We start from the raw sequence: 20,694 nt of genomic DNA on the forward strand, positions 1-20,694 counted from the left end.
TTTCTTTTGACTTCCAGTAGCACGGTAGATGGTTCTCCATCCCTTCACTTTCAATCTGAAGGTGTCCTCAGGTCTAAAATGAGTCTCTTATAGACAGCAAATAGATGGGTCTTGTTTTTATATCCATTCTGATACTCTGTGCCTTTTTGTTGGAGCATTTGGTCCATTTACATTCAGTGTTATTATTGAAAGATATGGGTTTAGAGTCATTGTGATATCTGTAGGTTTCATGCTTGTAGTGGTGTCTCTGGTACTTTGTTGTCCTTGCAATATTTTACTCACGGAGTCCTCTTTAGGATCCTTTGTAGGGATGGTTTAGTGGTGGTGAATTCTTCAGTGTTTGTTTGCTTGGGAAAACCTTTATCTCTCCTTCTATTCTGAATGACATATTTGCTGGGTAAAGGATTCTTGGCTGCATATTTTTTCTGTTCAACACATTGAAGATTTCCTGCCATTCCTTTCTGGCCTGTCAAGTTTCAGTAGATAAGTCTGCTACTACCCTTATGCATCTACCTTTGTATGTTAAGGGCCGTTTGTCCCTTTTCAGAATTCTCTCTTTATCCTCCTATTTTGCCAGTTTCACTATGATGTGTTGTGCAGAAGATGGATTAAAGTAACGTCTGAAGGGAGTTCTCTGTGTGTCGTGGATTTCAATGCCTATTTCCTTCCCCAAATCAGGGAAGTTCTCAGCTATGATTTGTTCAAGTACACCTTCAGCCCCTTTCTCTCTCTCTTCTTCTGGAATTCCTATGAGATGGATATTGTTCTGTTTGATTGCATCACTTAGTTCTCTAATTCTCCCCTTGGACTCCTAGATTTTTTTCTCTTTTTCTCAGCTTCCTCTTTTTCCATAATTTTATCTTCTAATTCACCTGTTCTCCCTCTGCCTCTTTAATCCTCACTGTGGCTGCCTCCATTTTATTTTGCGCCTCATTTATAGAATTTTTTAATTTGTCATGACTATTTTTTAGTCTCTTGATCTCTGTAGCAATAGATTCTCTGCTGTCCTCTATGCGTTTTTCAAGCCCAGCGATTAATATTATGACTATTATTCTAAATTCTTGTTCTGTTATATTGCTTAAATTGGTTTTGATCAATTCGTTAGCTGTCACTACTTCCTGGAATATCTTTTGAGGAGAATTCTTCTGTTTTGTGTTTTGGCTAGTTTTTTGTCCCTTATGCGTTTTAGAAGCTTGTTGTGTGCTCTGAACCTGTGAGCACTGCCATATTAAGGAAGGGTCATACCCTGTCTGGGGCCTGGTCCTTCAGGAGTGTGTTTTTCAGAGATTGTTACTTGCTTTCTGTTTTTGTGACTTTGGTTATTTTATTACCCTACTCATAGTGATATTTTGGACCCTCCACCAGGTGTGCTTTGATTTGTTCCTTGGAATAGCTCTGTAAAGGAAAACAGATAGATAAACCAGAGACAAAAACATGCAAACACAAACACAAAAACAAAAAGCTAAAGACTAGAAACAAAACAAAAAACCAAAACGCCAACTACAAGTAAAGAAGAGAGTTGGAGGTGGTGCTGATGGAAGAGCACATACAAAGAGAGAAATGACAGGAGTGGGTGGGTGGGGGAAACAGAAAAGAAAAAATAAACATTGACTAGGCAGAGAGACTAAAAATCTTAAGAGAGAGGGAAAGGAAAATAAAGAAGGAGGCAGGGAAAATGAAACGAAGATAATGTTACCCAGACAGAGAAACTGTATGGCTTGATTATTCCAGAGAGAGAGAAAAGGAGTGTAAAGAAGGAGGTGTAGAACATGTATAACACAACGGATTAAATATGTCTGTTTCGACAGACAATAACCAGCGTAACCAGCCAAGGGAAGGAAGATATAAGGAGAAGAAATGGCGGGGTGGGGGGGGGGGGGTAGCAAGGGCAGGTAGAATATATCTATACACCCAGAATTGACCTAGAGTTAATCCAGGCAACTCTGCATCGCTTGTTGGAGGGAGCTTTCTGAAGGGTCTGTGCCGCTCCAGTGGATACACAGCTACCCAGTGCAAAGGGCATGGTTTGGTGTAGTCTGGACCCACTTCCACTATGTGCCCTGGGACTGGTCCCTTAGGACCTACCTTGGTGGTGTGGGAGGAGGAATGGTGATCCCCTAGTCTCTTCATGGAACCAGACCTGGTGGACTCCGTTTGAATCATCCTCACTGTGCCATGGGTGTGAACAGGGCGGTTCTTCTCACTCTGCCAACTTCCCTGACCCTTTGCTTGGCTAGGATTCAAAGTCCTGCTCTGTGTGTTCTGGCACTAGGGAAGGGTCTCTCAGTGCATCCGTATATGTGGTCCCTGCTGGCTATGTTTGTGCCACCGCACTTCATGGAGGACCGCCTTCTCTTGCTGTGGACTGAGCCGCAGCCCTTGCCATAAGCTCCCCGGAGTGGTGGATGCAGTCAGGCTTTGTCTTTTTCCACAGCACTCCAGGGAGATGGCCACCTTTTCCTACTGCAGACTGCACCCTCAGCCTAGCCACTGAGCTGGGGGTGGCAGACACAGGCAGGCTTTGTACTATTGTGCAGCTCTTCAGGGAAGGAACCACTTTTTCCAACTGCGGACTGAAATTTGTAATTTTCAAATGAAATTCTTTTTAAAAAAAGAAGAGTTGCAAACAAAGTAAATTTATATTGTCTTTTGTAATACCTATATAGTTAACTCAATTAGTGCTCTTATGTCTTTATAGGAATTTAAGCTACTGTCTAGTGCCATTTTATTTCATCCTGAAAGTCTCTTTCTGCATTTCCTATAGGACAGGTCTGTTAGTAGTAAATTAGCTCAGTTTTTGTTTAGTAGTAATATCTTACTTTTTCTAAACTTTTGAAGGATAGTTTATCTGAATAGAGAATTGTTGGCTAACAATATTTCTTTCAACACTTGGAAATGGCGTTGCACTGTTTTCAGGCTTCCATGGTTTCTGATAAGAAAGTCACCTGTTAATTTTATTGAGGATCCCTTGTATTTCATATATGTTTTATTTTCTATTGCCATTTTCAAGATTTTCTCTTGGAATTTTTAATTTTGTCAATTTGATTATGATACATTATATTCTCTGATCTCTTTGAATTCTATCTGGATTTCATTGAGATTTTTCAACATGTGCATTAGTATTTTCCACAAAATTATATTTCTTTCAAATATATGTGGGTTTTCAGTTTTTGTGGGTTGTTGTTTTGCCATTTTCTCTTTCTCTTCTCTTTCTCGAGTTTCATAATTTCTTCTTGTTCTTTTTAATAATTTTTTGTGTCTTTATTCGTATTCTCCATTTAATGAGACATCATGGCCATAATTTCCTTTAATTTTTTAAGATATGCTTTCCCTTAGTTCTTTGAACGTATTTATAATAGCTGATTTTAAGTCTTTGTGTATTAAACCCATACTTAAGTCTTCCTCAGGAACAATTTTTGTTGGCCACTCTTTCCTGTGTATGTGGCACACTTGACATTGATTTGCCCATTTCCTATTTTGGTGGGGGGGGGGGAGACTGTACATTAATACAGTGTAATGAGAATATTCTTTCCCCACCAAGATTCATTGTTATTGTTTTTATGTTGTTTGAGTTTTTTCTGTTGCTGCTTGTTTGTTAGACAATTGTAGGCTAATTGTGTAGATTCTGTCTTCCCTCCTGTATGTGGCTACTCATTTCTCTTCTAGACATTTAGGAAGTGTTTTTGTCTTTATTTTTAAGCCTGGCTTCCTGGGCGTGACTCCTTAATCAATATAATTTGGTGGTCAGTCAATGATTGGTCACAAGATTTCCTTTAATGCCCTTCCTGTATGTCATTAACTTTTTGCCAATGATATTGGTTTATATCACACTTTTAACTTTGACTTCCTGCTTGGTCATGACCTCAAGGTCAAGAAAATACTAGTGACTAAGGAATTTTGCTTTCTTGGATCTTTCCTAGGTATGCACAAAGACTTGTAGAAGCTCAGCCTTTTAGATCCCTAGGGATATGTAGAAGCTTTTAAAGGTTACCTACTTCTTCCTTACTCCCCTGCTGAGCTAAGCTGTATGTCGCGTCAAATAGCCATCACATGCTGAGAATACCCATTTTCCAAGGATCTAAAACTGTGGACAAAACTTTGATTTTGTTTGAAGGTACTTTTACAGAGCTCAAAAATCAATCATTATCTTACTGTTGTCTTCAAGTCTGCTGGCTTTTGGTTACTGAGTTCTTAGCTAGGAACGGAAGGGAGATGGGGTTAGCTCCAAAGTAAAATGATACAGAATGTGCTGTCTTATTTTTTTTTTTTTTGGATAGATGATTCTGAGTTTACTAGGTACCTTTGGTTAATTGCCCACATTCTGAAATGTTTTATTTCCATTGTTTTGTCAATATTTTCATTGTTACGGAAGGAGAAGAGTTCCCTGAGGTCACTGCTATTTTGGAAGTTGACCACCACTTCTTGTTTCTTAATCATTTTTCCTATGCACTAATGCCAAACTCTTCTTTTTCTATTATGTATTTTTCAAGATAATTATCATATCATGGAGTTATAATCCTTTGTATTTTCCTTATGTTGTAGTATTTATAGTAGATGTTCAACAAATAATTGAATGTATTCTGCTATATATTGCCAAATATCCACTGAAGAGCAAAATCATACCTTATGGGGAACCATTGGTAAACATTATTTTATTAAATCTTTTTCACAATTCTGCTGGGTAAGTATTATTATTTCCATTTTACGGTGACATAGAGAGCTACATAAATATTTTACAATATCGCACAGCTAGGTAAATGACAAACATTGAATTTAAATACATATTTCACTGACTCCAAGGAAAATCTTAGGGATACTTTATAAATTAAGAGGAAGCACTGTGTCATTTTTTTTTGGACTATAACTACCTATGATCTTATCAGTTTCTAGGAAATTAAATTTTATTTTGTAATTTTGGCAATAGGTGTTGGACATTATTACACATTTCACTGAGCTTTTAGAGACCTATTAATTGAGCAGTCAGCAATGATACTTGGTCAGCCTGGCCTTTTTTCCAAAATCAGTGACCTTGAATTTAGCATGACTGAGTTTGTGGAATGTTAAGGTGTTCACACATGGAATCAGTGACATTCTTCCATACCTTCTCTTGTTTTAACCATAAACTCTCAGAGGAGGCTGTTGAGTTGGGCACATTCACCCACATCCTGTTGTGTTGTCAATAGAACACAGGGAGAGATGTGGAAGTGCCCAGGCAGGTTTTCTCACATCTTGCAACCAAAGCAACAGTGCCATGATTCCCTGTATTTTATGGCTAATATAGCAGCAGGCTGGCACCCAAGGAAACTTCACATGCCCACCTGTATCTTACTATATTAGAAGAACATAAGGAAAACTTCTCAAAGTGGTGGTCATGGTCAGGATTATTTATGATTAAGATTAAACTCAGACAAATGGATGCATCTTTGATGCTTTTTTTTCATAAAATTCTCTTGACAAAAGAGGTTACCTAACCAAATGGCTGCTAACAAGCCTAAGGACATGTATTAAAACTCTGATTTTGTCACAGTCACAGTCTTAAACTACTCTCCCTAGCCCCAGCTTTTCCTGTTTCTCAAGGAAACAGAATTCTTAATATTGTCACATGAACAAGAATACCCTGTCCTCTTCAAGGTCCTTCTAGCTGAACTAAGAATCAAATTGACAGAAGACCAATTAACAAAATAAAATAACATTTAATTTTGCATAATGGGAATCCACAAAGACATGGAAATATGAAAGACAGGCAAGATCAGGTATATACCTCATCCTGAACTCAGGAGAAGGATGGTAGGAGATACGGAACTTGAGAGAAAAGGAATTTATGAGGCAATAAGAAGAGTAGGTGTTTGGTAATTAGATGTTTTCCCTATAGAAGGATCACTCAGATAAGCTTTATCTCTGGTAATAACGCTTGTTCTGGGAAAGACCCATAGTTGAGATTCTTCTATGAAGTAAAAGGAGGGGCAGAAATTTCTCTTGAGCCCACAGTATATCAGCTGCCTCCAGCTCAATATAATCTTTATGCCCAACTGGCCCATCTTGAGGCAGTCTGCCCTCAGCCCCTACAATATCAATTACCTCCCTGAATCACACTAGGGATAAAGAGAGCACTCATGAAATTTGTTCTTAAAGTTATTCAAATGCCATGTTTAATTGTTTTAAAACCCATGCTTCAACTTTGATACTGCTTTATCCCCATGTGAAGAAAGAAATCAGTGAGAGAGGAAAGGACTGTTGTACTATTTGAGGACAGGAATCATATTTCTAAGAATCATAAAGTTGTTCCTCAATTAATGATTACTCATGCGTGGATGTGGGTCCTTAGAGTTATTGTGTGTAGTCAGGACCAAGGCTCAGCAGGACTCACTAGCGAATAACACAGTTATGATCACTGTATATTCTTGCATACCTCGGTAGCCCGTTGCTTTCAGTGTAAGTTTTGTAGCCATGAATATAAGTAGCATTTATGATAGATTTGTTGTCAGGTTTTTTTTTTAGGAACATTTGTGTGTGTGTGTGTGTGTGTGTGTGTGTGTGTGTGTGTGTGTGTGTTAAAAGTCCCATCATTCTGAAGTCCATTAATATCTTATTCAGTTAGATTAGGGATGATCCATATTTTATGAATAATCTTTGGCAAACACACACACAGCTGTGTTTACTCTAAACTCTACACATTGTGATTGAAGGAAAGATGAATAAAGGTTTTCGTGCTATGAGTCAAGGAGTAACTCCAGTTTTTTTGTACCTCCTAAAGCATTTCACTCCATCAAGAGCAGCTCAGGAACAACTTTCTTTGGAATCAATATGAGTCAGTTATAAGGATGGACAAAATTATAAGGATGAGAAGAAAATGAGAGAGTCCATCTGAATAATGAGAAATTTCTATTACATCCTTGGAAGTTAAGCACATATTCTCAAGCAACTTCTAAGTGCCTTTCTGATACTAAGCTAGTATGTTTAATGACATGGGAAAGCAACAGTTATAAAACTCAAAAATTGGAAATAATAACAGTTGCAAAAAATCTACAAAAATAATTAGCCATATTGTTTTTGACACCCTTTGATTTCATTGAGAGTGAATTATTCTTTGTCTATCAATGAGGTAAAAACCTGCTGCATTTGATAAACTCTGAAACAGTAGAAACCATTGAAAATGACCCAATTTGATGTCCAGTAGAGCATCAGGTTGAGATGAAAAAAAATCGATCATTTTATTATGAATGGTGTGAGCACTATTTCTATTTCTTCAAAAGGCAGAGTTTTCATTCCCTAGATGAAAAGTAGGCACTCAATAAATGTTGGCTGAATAAAAAGGTAATGCACAAGTTACAAAGCATCAGCAGAATGAAAATAATGAATTATTGCATGAATAAACAGTAACACAGATATCTTCATCAGTGACTTTCACTTGCCTATGTGTATCAGCAGCAAAAGGTGATCTCAAATCCCTAAAGAAATAGAGATTCTCACACACAAAAAAAAAAAAACGTTTTCCCAGTATAGGTAGTTCTGGGAAAGAGCTTTCACCTCAAGCTCTGCCTGCAATGCTTTGAATATTAATATTGTGATTGAATATTAAATAAGAAATTTAATCAGAAAGTATCAACGTGTGTGTGTGCAGATGTAAACCTTGCCTTTCAACCCGTTAACAACAGGGGCCATATTTGGCTTAATATTTTGCTTTTCTGTTATCTAACAAAGGATCCTATTATTTCTTGTCAGGGAACTGGCAGCTGGTCATCAATTTCAATTAATCAGAATGCTTCAAATAATCTGGAATGCTTTTTCATTATTAAATATTTCAGCAACACTTGAGACTTTCCCTTTAATGTCTTCACAGTGATTTAGCATTATTATTTTGAACAGATTCCCACACATGTTTATCACTTCGAACTGAATGTCTGTCGGTAGGGAAAAGAACAAGCAAAAAATTCTTCTTTTAGACCCTCTCAGCTGGCTAATCCTGAATCACAATAGCATCTGAAATAAGCTCACATCCACCCATCCACGGGGAGGGATAAATTGTCCTAAGAATTTTCTTTGAGTAAATACTAAAAACCTCATATGAAATCCACTTTCCCATGACACCAGGTTTCCATCGACTCTCGTTAATTAATGTCTATTGAGTAAGAAATGTTTCCTTTATTTGGACAGAAAATAAAAGCTGTTCCATGTGTTGTCAGAAGCTTGCCTTTGAAACATTGGTGCCTATACATTATATCTCTGTGCTCCGCAGGATGGACTATTGAAAGCTATTCTGATCATCATGAATTTGGCTTGAAATAAACTCCTTTTTCATTTATTGTATGTCTTATGGCAAGAAAAAATTGTTCCTTGTTGTCTGGAAGTGATCATTTTGATCCTGTTAACCTAGTTAAGTTCTCTTTTGAAAGTAGCACATTGAAGCAATTATTAAATGAGAATAAAGGGATTTTTATGAATGAAAGATGCAAGATTATCCAAGCTGAGTGAGTACAAAATGGAGAAGAGTTTGGAGTCTAAAGTGAAAACAAATTGTACATGAGAAATTTAAAAGAGGCTTGCTCTGTTTAAGAAAACTATAAAATCATAGATCACGGTGCTTACTAGTTTGCTAAAATTCATGGTTCCCTAATTGCAGATACTTTGTTGGAAGCATTACTGTATCCTCTGGGCTGGGGCAGTGCTGGACACATAGCAAGTGCTCAATAGATCTGTATTGGATAAATAACTGAGACCATTAGGTAGCCTTGCCCAGAGGCTTCTTCTAAGATGGGTGGTTCATGGTAAGGATGTAGAAAGTAAGAGACATAGGGTCCAGGGTTGGGAACATTGGTCTGGGATGGATATGCTGCTGACACAGTGATTTATCTCCTGCATTTTAATCCTATTTGTTGCTGTAATCAAATTTCGTCACTGCCAGTGATTGGTAAATATTCCTTTCCAAGCAGTGCATGAACCAGAGATGTAATTTTGGAATTAAAGAGGATAGGATGCTTTGAAAGAAGAAACACTTGAACTTGGGGAAAGAAGGAGCAAAATACAGGAAAAGAATGACCTGAACCTGATAAAGACGTGAACTACAAATTCTGTTTTTAAATTTACCCTCAGTCCTTTATTGACAATTATCAAAGCTGAATTTCTAGATAAAAGATGTCCAGTAGAATTTTCTATGTTGATGGAGAAAGGTTTTGCAATCTGCATTGTTCAGTCCAGTAGCCACTAACCATATTGACCTATTGATCACTTGAAATGTGGGTTGTACAGTTGAGGAAATGTTTTTCAAATTTATTTAATAATTGAGCTCAAATAGTCACATGTGGGTAGTGGCTACTGGATTGGACAGCACAGGGCTAGTTCTGTGTCACCTACAGTTACATGTTGGCTGTTGTGGTAGATGCTAGGAGACCATGACATCAGAAGCACTTCTGCTAATTGGTGCCAAGGTCAAAGAGGACTGGTGCTAGGAGGTACCACAGTTCATATCTCTTAGCATGGGTGATTTTTCAAATAGGGAAGTTGTGTTTTCTTTTACAAAAGGAAAGCAAAATCAATCTTTTCCTTATCACATAGTAGCAGGTCATTACACAGGGCTGAAAGAAGAATATAATAAATCAAGGGTTCCCAGAAGTGCATTTAGTAAAAGAAACAAAGAGTGTTTGTGATGTTTCTGATGAACAGGGAATGTTTGGCTTTCAGTGTCAAAAATAGCACTTGGATTTGCAGGCTTACCTCTGACCTTCAGAACTGATAAGCAAGATAAAGAGAGTTTATTGCCAAACCTCCAAGCTGTCAAGTCAGGGTCAGATGAAGCATCGAATTCTTCTCTGATAAAGAATAAAGTATCTGCCCAGAAAAGGGCCAGCTCCATTAGACCACACACAGAGAATTAGGTGGGAAGAATTTCAAGCAGCAGTCTGAGAGGAGATAGGATAGGAGAACTAGCAGGGGAGGAAATGAGCAAGATTTAGTTTGTGTTTGTGCATAAGAAATAAGAAATAAAATGGAAATCACTGTTTTTATTTAGAACATGTCCCCAGGAAATGTGGATTCTCATAGACTGTGCTGCTGAGGGGGAAATAAATACCATTCTGAATGGAAATTTGCCAGTAATTATCCAGGAACTATTCAAATGTGTACATTTTTGACCCAGAAATTCCGATTTTAGACAAGTATCATAAGAAATAATCACAACTGTGCCATGTATAGCTAAAGGCCATTCACTGAGGCAGTAGTTGTTGCAGACTTAATTATAATGGAGAGAAATTATAATTGACTGTCTGTCAATACAAGGTTGTTTAATTAAATTATGTTACTTCCATACAGAGGAACATCATTTGATCATTAAAATAACACGGAGAGATGCCTGTGAGTTCGTGAAGGTTTATATATCTGTATATATTTTCTTCTTGCATATCTGTATTTTTAAAGTATCCTTCAGTATATTAAAATTTTCTTAAATATTTAGAAAGCATTTTCAAATATATTGATTTTATAATAAAAAGGAAAAAATAATTTTTATGTTCATTATAGTTTTGTTTTACCAAATGGGTTTTGAGCTATTCTGTGAACCCCTTCCTATCTTGGTTGTCAAGGAGATCCACTGTATCTGTTATCAGATGGAGATCAGAGTGTGCAAAAAATAACCCTCTTGGGCACCTCTCAGAAGCTCTCCTGCCTTACATGTCCAGGAGGATCTTAAACCATATAAGCAGTCATAGTGTGTAAGCTGCTTTATCCATTTATGCTTTCACCTGGCTTATGTGATTTACATTCCTGCTTGCTTATCACCTTTAATAAGCAGAAAGCTATTTCACAGTGCTGATTGTCTCCTATTTCTCTTTGGAGAGATCTGTGTCCCTAACTGGATTACTGCAGGAAACTGTCCCCAGAGTGCATATCCACTGCTCCATTCTGGTCAGTGAAAATTTGCAATGTATTTTCCAAAGAACATGAATTCATGGCATGATGGACCCATTCCCTTTGTCTCTGCAACCCCATTTTTGAGTACAGAGAATTTGACCTCTCAGTTCTTTACAACTGTACTAAAGCAACAACAGAAAGAAAGAGAAAGAGAAACAAAACAAAGCCAAAAAATCCCAATCAAACAAACAAACAAAAAAAATCCAACCTGTAATTTAGATGTGTAAGGTCATGGGAAGAAATAGAAGCAGAAGTCTGGGTTCATCTTAATTTGCTTTCATTGCTCATATTGAAAACCACAGCCAGTTTTCCGATCTACTACTTCTACTCTGACCGGGTTAACATGATATGCATTAGGAAATGAAATTATAATGCAAAGAATGGACCCAGAAAGAATGTTCTCATAACAGAAGGCCATGTCAGGTCTTTATATTTTGTGAAAGCCAAGTCTCATGAAACAACAACACATATATTCCCAGAAGTGACAGGACATGCCTTTCCTATCACTGTCACTTTGGACAGAATGTACACAAGTTGTGGGAATATCCAGAAAGTTGAATTACTGCAGGGATGCTGATATAACTTAGCTAGATTTTAACTCATACCCGCGTTTTTATGTAGTTTAGAGGCTATAGGTGTTTTCTTCACTAATTTTAAATATATTATTTTTTATGTTTATTTATTTTGAAAGAGTGAGAGAGAGAGAATACAAGAGGGGCAGAGAGAGAGAGAGAATCCCAAACAGACTCTAAGCTGTCAGCACAGAGCCTGACACAGGGCTCGATCTCACGAACTGCGAGATCATGACATGAGCTGAAATCAAGAGTCGGACACTTAACAGACTGAGCCACCCAGGTGCCTCTTAACTAACTTTATTAAACAGCTGAAGGTGTCACCTGGCAGTGGTTATGTTACTCACATAGGTCCTATTGGTAAAGGTCCCCAAAGCACTCCATAGTCCTGCATAGCATATGCCACGTCTGAAATCATTTGTTGAATGTCTGTTTTCCACATTACTGTACCTTGCTTTCAGGGACTATGCATTTTTTCACCATTGTATCACCTTGGGTTTGGTTCTCTACATGGGGCATAGTTGACATTAAAAATGAGTATTTTGAATGGACAAATGAGAAATGTTTTAGGAAATCTAGAAAAAAGGAGACCTTGCTGAAAGGGGGAATAAGGACCAGTGCTAATAAGGTGGCAGGTCCAGTACAAAGTACTATGGGTCTACTGGATAATACTGACAATCACTTTGCACAAAATAATAACACTGACATCAATAATAATATTAGTTACTATTTATTGAATGGCAATAAGCCAAGGCCTTTCCATTCCTGATGCCACTCAATTTTTGTAAGAATTATACAAAGCAATAATTATGTTCTCATTTTGTGGATTAAAAGACTGAAGTGCAGATTATTTATGTTACTCAAGGTTACAGCTGCAGGGCACCTAGTAGGCTCTTTCCAAGGACTTATTCTGAAAAAGAAATAAAGGGTGAGAACCAGAATTTTATTAGTTCTCTGAATCACAAAGCCTGTTTCCTTTTCACTCACTATATCTCACTCCTTCCCAGAAAGGGAATTTAGATGAATTCTCTGTAGAACACACCTACCTTCATAATACTGAGTAACTACTGGTAAATAGGTTTCTGCAGAAATGCCTGAGGTACTTCAGGAGTGTTCCTCAGAATATAAGGAAATGAGGTGCTCAGAAAGATGGAATAAAGCTCCCTTGGGGTGAGCTTCTTGGGTTAAAGCTTAGAGCTGAGTTTTTCTCACTTTCCAAGAGTCAAATCCAACAACAAACACCACTAAGGGTTCCAACACCTTCCTAATGGGAGTGAAGAACAGCATCCAGGCAGCTCGCTGTCAAAGGAACAGCAAGAATGAGGTGGCAGTAGCAAGACATGGTGGAGACTAAGACCCCATTGGAGAAAGAGAAGTCATCGCTGAGGGAGAATAACCCCAGCTGGACTCTGCTGAATCTCAGAGGCAAACACCCATAGTGAAGGGCCATGTCCTCAACATCTACATGTGATCAGCTGAATTTGAAATTTTCTGGCTGCTGGTGGGAAGTGTGAGATCCCAGCAGACTTCTGACGCTGGCATGTGAAAGCCTGGATCTTAGACCTTGGAAACTTGTCTAAAGAAAGCTGACCTTGAGGGGGTGGGTGGTTGGGGGCAGAAATGAAGCTTCTATTGGTTGGGGACGAAGAGAACTTAATTTCTCTGTTTTCTTTCCTCCATGCTTAGCTCCAGGTCATTGAAATGTGCTCTCGGAAATCACTGATCCTTGGTAGGATAGGGTCTCTGTGTTCGCCTTATCCTTCTATACCATTCCCCTTCCAAGAACCAAATAACAAGGAAGGAGTTCAGTGTTTACCAGAGCTGACTTGAAACAGAGATCAGGGACTAATAGTTGAACTGGAATTTAGTGTTTTTTATGGGCCAAATTGTGTCCCTTAAATTCATATATTCACAGTACTTCAGAAGGCAACCATATGGGGAGATAAGGTCTTTAAAGAGGTAATCAAGTTGAAATGAGGTCTTTAAGATTGGACCCTAATCTATGATTGGGGTACTTATCAGAAGAGGATGTTAGGACACAGACATACTCACAGGAAGAACCATGTGAAGACAAAGTGAGAGAATACAGATGTTTGCATGCCAAGTAGAGAGGCCAAGAAGAAACCAGCTCTGCTGACAGCTTGATCTTGGACTTCCAGCCTCCAGAACTGTGAGACAATAAGTTTCTGTAGTTCAAGCCCCATAGTCTGTGGTACTTTGTTATGGGCAAGATGAATACAGTGCTCCAAGGTTCTGAAAATACTGTATGAAGGTTGAAGGCAGGTGGAACCAGGAACAAGGGGGAATTGCAGACAACCCCCCTGGGCCCAAATGTTGCTTCTATAAGTGAATTAAATCATCAGATTCTAGTGTGCTTTGAACTGCAAAAACAAAATATATGCTGTTCACAGAGAATTATAATAGTGATAGTAATGGCTATTTATAGAGTGTTTATTGTGTTCTAGCCTGTGCTCCAAGTGCAATACAAATATTACTTCACTCAATCCTCACTGCAGCTTGCCAAGGGGAGTAGTGCACCTCTCCCCATTTTATGGATAAGGAAACAGTCTTAAGTGGATTAAGTAATTGTTCACAGTTATCCAGCTAGGGCCAGGGCTCAGGCTCTGACAGATGAATAGACTAAATTAGGCTCCAAGGTGTTTAGATGTTGTCAAGGTCCATAAAACAAGCAAAGGAGTAGCAGATCTGGGGCTTCTCATCAGCTCCTCTACAGCCACATGTTGTCATTCCACTGTTCCTCCCGGACTGCAATGAGTCAGACGAATGGCGTTATTATTCACCCAATGCGTTTGTACCACTCTTTAAAAAAGGAACAGCCTGTTATAATCAGGAAGGCTAAAACATCAGTGGTGGTGGCTAAAGATGGCCTTCGTCAGCTTTATTTTTGTTCAAAACTTTTTGTCCTCATTTTTGAAATTCTTCAGAGAAAACCTTAGGCTTATGCTGAGTATTTATTATACATGATTGATCTTACAACTGGAATTATGCCATGATATAAGGCTGCAGTAATCCTTAAACACTGACTCACAGGCCCAGCTGGTGCTTAATTTGTATTTGCAATCAGCAGTGTAGATACACTTTTTTTTTTTTCAGGCAGAGTAAACATATGAATCCAGGATCAATATGGATTGGAGACTGTTTACAAATAACAAAACATGAGTTCTATGGTATTGTGGGGGGAGGGGGGAAAGGAGAAGAAAAGTAAGGGCTCTTATCTAAAATTCATCCAGGTGCTCTCAGGTTTAAATGTCTGAATAAACTGTTACAGAATTGGAAAATTGTATCTGAAAAGTTCCTCCGGAAGCACCTGTGTTAAATCATGCACACATACAAGGAAAGACGATTTGAGAATAAATATTTGTTTTGATTAAGGATAAGACAGTTGATTAAAGTTCAAATATTTTCCAAACACCTTACAAATGAGCCTGAAGATGACAGATTTGTGTGTGTGTGTGTGTGTGTGTGTGTGTGTTTATCCATGTTGGTGTATAGAACAATTGCAGCACATTTTATAAGTTCTTTGGAAATCTTTCAGACTTAGGCTGACCTTTCAACTATATACTTATTCATATATTCATTTATTCAGTTTTCCATTCATCCATTCAAAAATATTTATGGATTGCCTACTGGTGCTCAGAACTGGAGATGAGGCAGTGGATATGATAAAACATGGTTCCTCTGCCCAAAGATCTTAGAGTCTAGAGAGGCGGTGACTCATCAATCATGGGAATGCAGTGTTGATGAATGCTATGAAGAAGTTAATGGTAGTCTAAGTACAAAACTGCTGGCCCTAATTAACTCCAAAACTAGAATTATTTCCCAGACATGTTTGTAGAGGTGATAGGAAATGCCAATACCTAGGGATGAAAGTTAAGAAACAGTAGTTGCATACTTTTCCTAGAAATGTGTCTTTTGACTACATTTGGCTTTGGATTCATTATTTTCTAGAACTGATTCTGTGTAGCTGCTGAGGAAAATAGAATATTCTAGCTCAGTGGTCTTACAAATTGCTTGTTCACTACTATTCACACTGCCATTAGGTTCCCATTAGACCAAAAGAAGGAATAATTTAAAATATTCTCCTGTTTTTTTCTTCTGGACACCCAACAGCATCCTTAGGATCTGTCAGACCACCTTTAGCAGAACCAAAATCAAGGAAAAGGATGGAAATACTGGCTATTCTCCACCCTTTCCAGAGTCCACTCATTGTTCTCAGATCTTTTCCTGGTCACTGAGCTCCTGTTTGGATGATGCTGTTTGGGCATATTTGTCCCTGACTTAAAGGTATGGTTAAGGAAGAGTGAGCTCTTCCCTGAGAGTTGAGAGTTAATTTAGACTCCTTGAAAACTAAATTGATATTTTTTCATGTGGAAACAATGAGTTTTATCCTACTCAACTTATGAGTAGAAAGTCATTTAATAACTAGAAAATCATTTAGCCAGTAATTTATGAATCTCTAAACAGGTGTAAGGAAAGTAAAGAAGAAAGGAAGAGAAGTAATGGTTTTGAAAACCAGTAAAAACTACTTTAAGCAAAAGCATTTCTTTTTTAACTAGCTGATTTTGCTCTGTCAAAGCAGGCTCTACCCCAATAATCAAGGCCACTGTATAGTAATGGAGATCTGTGTGTGTGTGTGTGTGTGTGTGTGTGTGTGTGTGTGTGTGTGACATGCCTCAAATAAATTTAATTAGAACTTATCAGCATGCGGCTTAAGTACCAGAAGATGTGTATGTGGTAATAAGCCAATATTTTAATATTTTTCTTGGTACTTTAGAGCATTATTATCCTTTATCAATGTCAATATCTGAAACTTATCCTGGAAAAATAAACAAAAAGGAATAGAAGTTAAAGACACTTCCATCTGATAGTCTGTAATTTTGAGAGCCACTAAGTATAGAAGATAAGACTGCTCAGGATTTTCTGTCTCTGTTGCCCGATACTGAATCCTATCTAAATGATTACTATATGACCTGAAGGAAGGACTGATAAATGATTCACACTTAGGAGAGAAAAAGAGGAAATAGTAGGGCTTCAGTTTCCAGCAGATTGGAGAAGATGTATTTTCATGTTGACTAAACTTCAATCAACATTAAATTAGAAAATCAGACATATTCTCAGAGGACAAAAGAAAATCAGCGAAAAGACAAAAGTATAAGTGCATGGAATTCAAGCAAAACCATACTTAATTGTTATGCTGAGAAATCAGCTGCATCTGAATTATTTCTTATGAAACTGAAGAGACTTGTAGTTTATTCAATATTCAGCATTGTTCAAAATGCCTGAGTATTAGAATCCACTGTGGTACTCACTGTTTTCCTCCAAAGGAAAGCAATTAAACAAGAGTGATGAAGTTTAGAAATAGGAAATTTTGAGGACCAATGATCTTATAATAAAATTAATAAATGAAGTGGAATAAAATACATCCTGTATTGGAACTCGAGAATAGAAACTAGCTGACTTTTTTTTTTTTTTTTTGGCTCTCTAAGTTCACCTCAACTAATGTGAAAAATGGAGATAATTATGCTTTTCTACCCCCTGTTACACGAGGGACAAACAAACCAATATCTAAGAAGCCCTTTATGGTTCTCAGGGGAACGGTAATGTAAATTACTTTCACAGGACAACTTCAAGCCTTCAGCTCATGGTAAATTGAAACATTCACCCCTTGTTTGGTTAACTCTTGACTTGGAAGGCGAGTGAGGTGTCCTCTTGGGATACCAGTCAGGATTAAGGAAAGTCACGGACTGTAGGGTAATAAAAGTGAAAACATCTATCGTGAAACTCTTAGAAAATCTCTTGCAATGCTTGGAAATGTTCTCCAAGTTATGTAGTTATATGGGGTGGCTCAAGGCAGGAGGTTATCTTTACAAAAGTAATCTTCTGTCATCTGGTGGCCATTTTGGACCTGTGGAAATGTGGCCCCACATGATTCCCCTACCATGTATTATAAGCTCTAAATCTTCTTGCAGTCAACGTGCAGGCCTAAATGTGGTTAAGTAAATGAAGGTCCTATCTCAGGTGTGACTTTCTCAGTGGCCGATGTGGCTCCATGGTCACCTACCACATAGAGGAATGAAGTAGACATTTCTCTGCCCTCACCATTGGAGATCATTGAGAGGACATGAACAGTGAAGAAAGAAAAGCAGCTCCTGAGTTAGGAATTCCTCGTGGGAAAGTTCATCGCACCATGTCTTGAGTCTGTTAAATTGCTACAACACTTTTGGAAAGGAAGTGGTTGCTAGGAATCAAACATAAAAAGATTTAAATCCATTTATTTAGTCTTCTTATTTATTCTAAATAAATAGTTCAAAAGAATATGAAAACATATGCAAAAGATGCTAAATTATATGTTTATTATAAATTTTGGTGTGATAATATACAAAGTGGAAGTAAATTAGATACCTAGAAATAGCAGTATGTTCGTGCCACTCTGAATACTAAGGAGTCATTTAAAGTTACCGTTATGAAGGTTGTGTGGCTTCGTGAATCAATGCATATAATACTTAACAGAAAAGAAGGTAAAAATTATATATACAAGATAATTGCAAATATATATACATATTTATGCAGAGGAAAAATAAAAGGAAAACACACACAAAAATGTTTGCTAAATGTTTTGTTCCAGGCCCTGTTTGAGGAACTGAGCAAAATCAGTGAGAAGGACAGATAAGGGCACCATTCTCTGACATTTAGTGAAAGGAAATAATAAATGAAAATAAGAATTTATTAGATAAAAGCCTTGGTGGCTCAGTCACTTAAGCATTTGGCTTTGTCTCAGGTCATGATCTCATGGTTTGTGGGTTCAAGCCCCGTGTCAGGCTCTATGCTGACAGCTCAGAGCCTGGAGCTCTGTCTGAGGAGACTGTCAGACAGCCTGACAGCTGTCTGAGCTGTCAGCATGGAGCCTGGAGCCTGCTTCAGATTCTCTGTCTCCTTGTCTCTCTGCCCTTCCCCCACTCACACTCTGTCTCTCTCTAAAATAAATAAAACATTAAAAATGTTTTTTAAAGAATATATCAGATAGTGACATTGCATTGAAGAAAATTATAGGGTGTTATTGTAGATTATAGGGAGGGGGTTATTCTCAATTGCAGAGTCAGGGAGACCTTTTTGAGGAGTCAGACTGTAACTAGAGATCTTGAAACTCTGAGGTCTGATCTCTGTAACAACTCTTGTTAACTCTCCCTCTTCTAATCCCTTCTCAACTGCCAGAGGGAATACTGACGTTACCTCCTTGTGAGAGGGGACTCCTGAGAGTGGAGTCACTCAGAATCTCAGGTTTTCTTGTGTGGGAATGGAGTGCCTGGAACCTGGGCTTGTTCACTACAAGTTCTACCCTCCTATGTGGCATTCCTTGGGAGCAGTTTTCTGACCAGTCAGCTTTTGGAGGATCATCCAGAGGGATCTGTCTATGTGAGCATGAGTTCTGGAGTTTCTGGTTCACCCAGTCTGGAGTTAAAATCAGAACCAAGGGGCGCCTGGGTGGCGCAGTCGGTTAAGCGTCCGACTTCAGCCAGGTCACGATCTCGCGGTCCGTGAGTTCGAGCCCCGCGTCGGGCTCTGGGCTGATGGCTCAGAGCCTGGAGCCTGTTTCCGATTCTGTGTCTCCCTCTCTCTCTGCCCCTCCCCCGTTCATGCTCTGTCTCTCTCTGTCCCAAAAATAAATAAACGTTGAAAAAAAAAATCAGAACCAAATGCTAATTCCGGGTGGTAAGCGCTCAACCTTAGGATCACTGCCTTCTTCTCTGCCCCTGCTTCCTCCCTGAAAGCTGCTTTACTCTGGCCGGTGTCCTCCAGTGGGGACCTGGGGAATGTTCAGTCCTGAGGAGTCCCTCACAGAGGACTCAGGTGCTGGAGTGAGCTGCTAGCCTCCTTTATTGGCAGCATATGCCTGGTGCTTGGGTAGAAGGAGAACTGAGGTAGAGTTTTCTCTGTTGAAGCTCTGCAGCAGGAGGAGTAGAAAGAAAGGCATTTTTCATATAAAGGTTTTTTTTAATGTTTTTTTTTTTCTTAAAACTGAGCCTTTTCTCCTCTCATCCCCATAAATAGCAGACTTAAAGGTCATGTGGTCATAAAGCCATTCTTAGTACTACAAGTCCAGCAGTGAGATGACCTTGATTTTGGGCTTCTGTCTGCAATGTGTAGATGGCAGCATCCCAGGTGACTAGACTATATCTTGAAAAACTCACAAACCTTTTTCTCTGTCTTTTTATGAGTGTAATAGGCCTGCAGTTCCACAAAGAGAGAGTTGATAAAACCATGGCTTTATAGCACCCACTAGACAGGGAATTTGTACAGAGCTGTGAGCTGAGTGGGTAGCAAATGACTGGTATTGCTGGATGAAGGGTTCATCCCTCATTTTCCTTGAGACTCATATGGTATTTAAGAGCATCTAACTTGTGTTGGGGAAGAAACACAGAACCACTCACGAATCTGAAGTATTATAGTACAGCTGTCTCATACAATGTGCCCAGCCACACCTGAGCTCTCTATAGCCAAACCATTGTGTGCCTTAGCCACAGAGACAGACTGCTCCCAGCTTGCACAACACTTTGCCAGGAGGATGGAGCTCGTGGGTGGGAGTGTCATTATCTTGTGGTCTTATGTTCTAGAGGAGGTGGATGGACCTCACCAGGGAAACCTGGAGGGATCAGTCTTGTGTAGGAGTTCTCTGTAGATAAATTACTGACCCCCCACCTCCTCTCCCTGGTATGTAATATGTGAATAAATGTGTATGTATAATCATCTGAATTACATTGAAAGCCATAAAACTAATCAGGTGCTCTTACCACCCAGTATCATTTGTTACTCTCTAGACCTACTTCATCTTTCACAGAACAGTAATCATTCTAGCTATAATCTCTATTTTGTTGGGCTTTTTAAATAGCTGCTTTAAAAATACTAATTGTATTTGGAACAACTAAATAAGTAGAGATTTCTTATGCTTTCTGTTCTTACCTGTTCTTAAAGCAGTTTTGAGATTGAATCTCCTTGAGAGTATCCACTCTGGGTAATTTTAATCATTTCCTTGTTTATCCTCCTCCCCTTTTCTTGGCCCTCATATCTGACTGTTTCTGAGACCAGGCTTGCCTCACACCTGCTTGGTATTCTAGCTCTGTTCCATCTTATCAGAATGCTAACACAGTGCTCACTGCAGCCTCTGGCCATGGCTTTTAAATAACTGTATGGAACTGTTACA

Source organism: Felis catus, chromosome D1 (genome assembly GCF_018350175.1).
Source record: "Felis catus isolate Fca126 chromosome D1, F.catus_Fca126_mat1.0, whole genome shotgun sequence".
In the NCBI taxonomy this organism is placed as follows: domain Eukaryota; kingdom Metazoa; phylum Chordata; class Mammalia; order Carnivora; family Felidae; genus Felis; species Felis catus.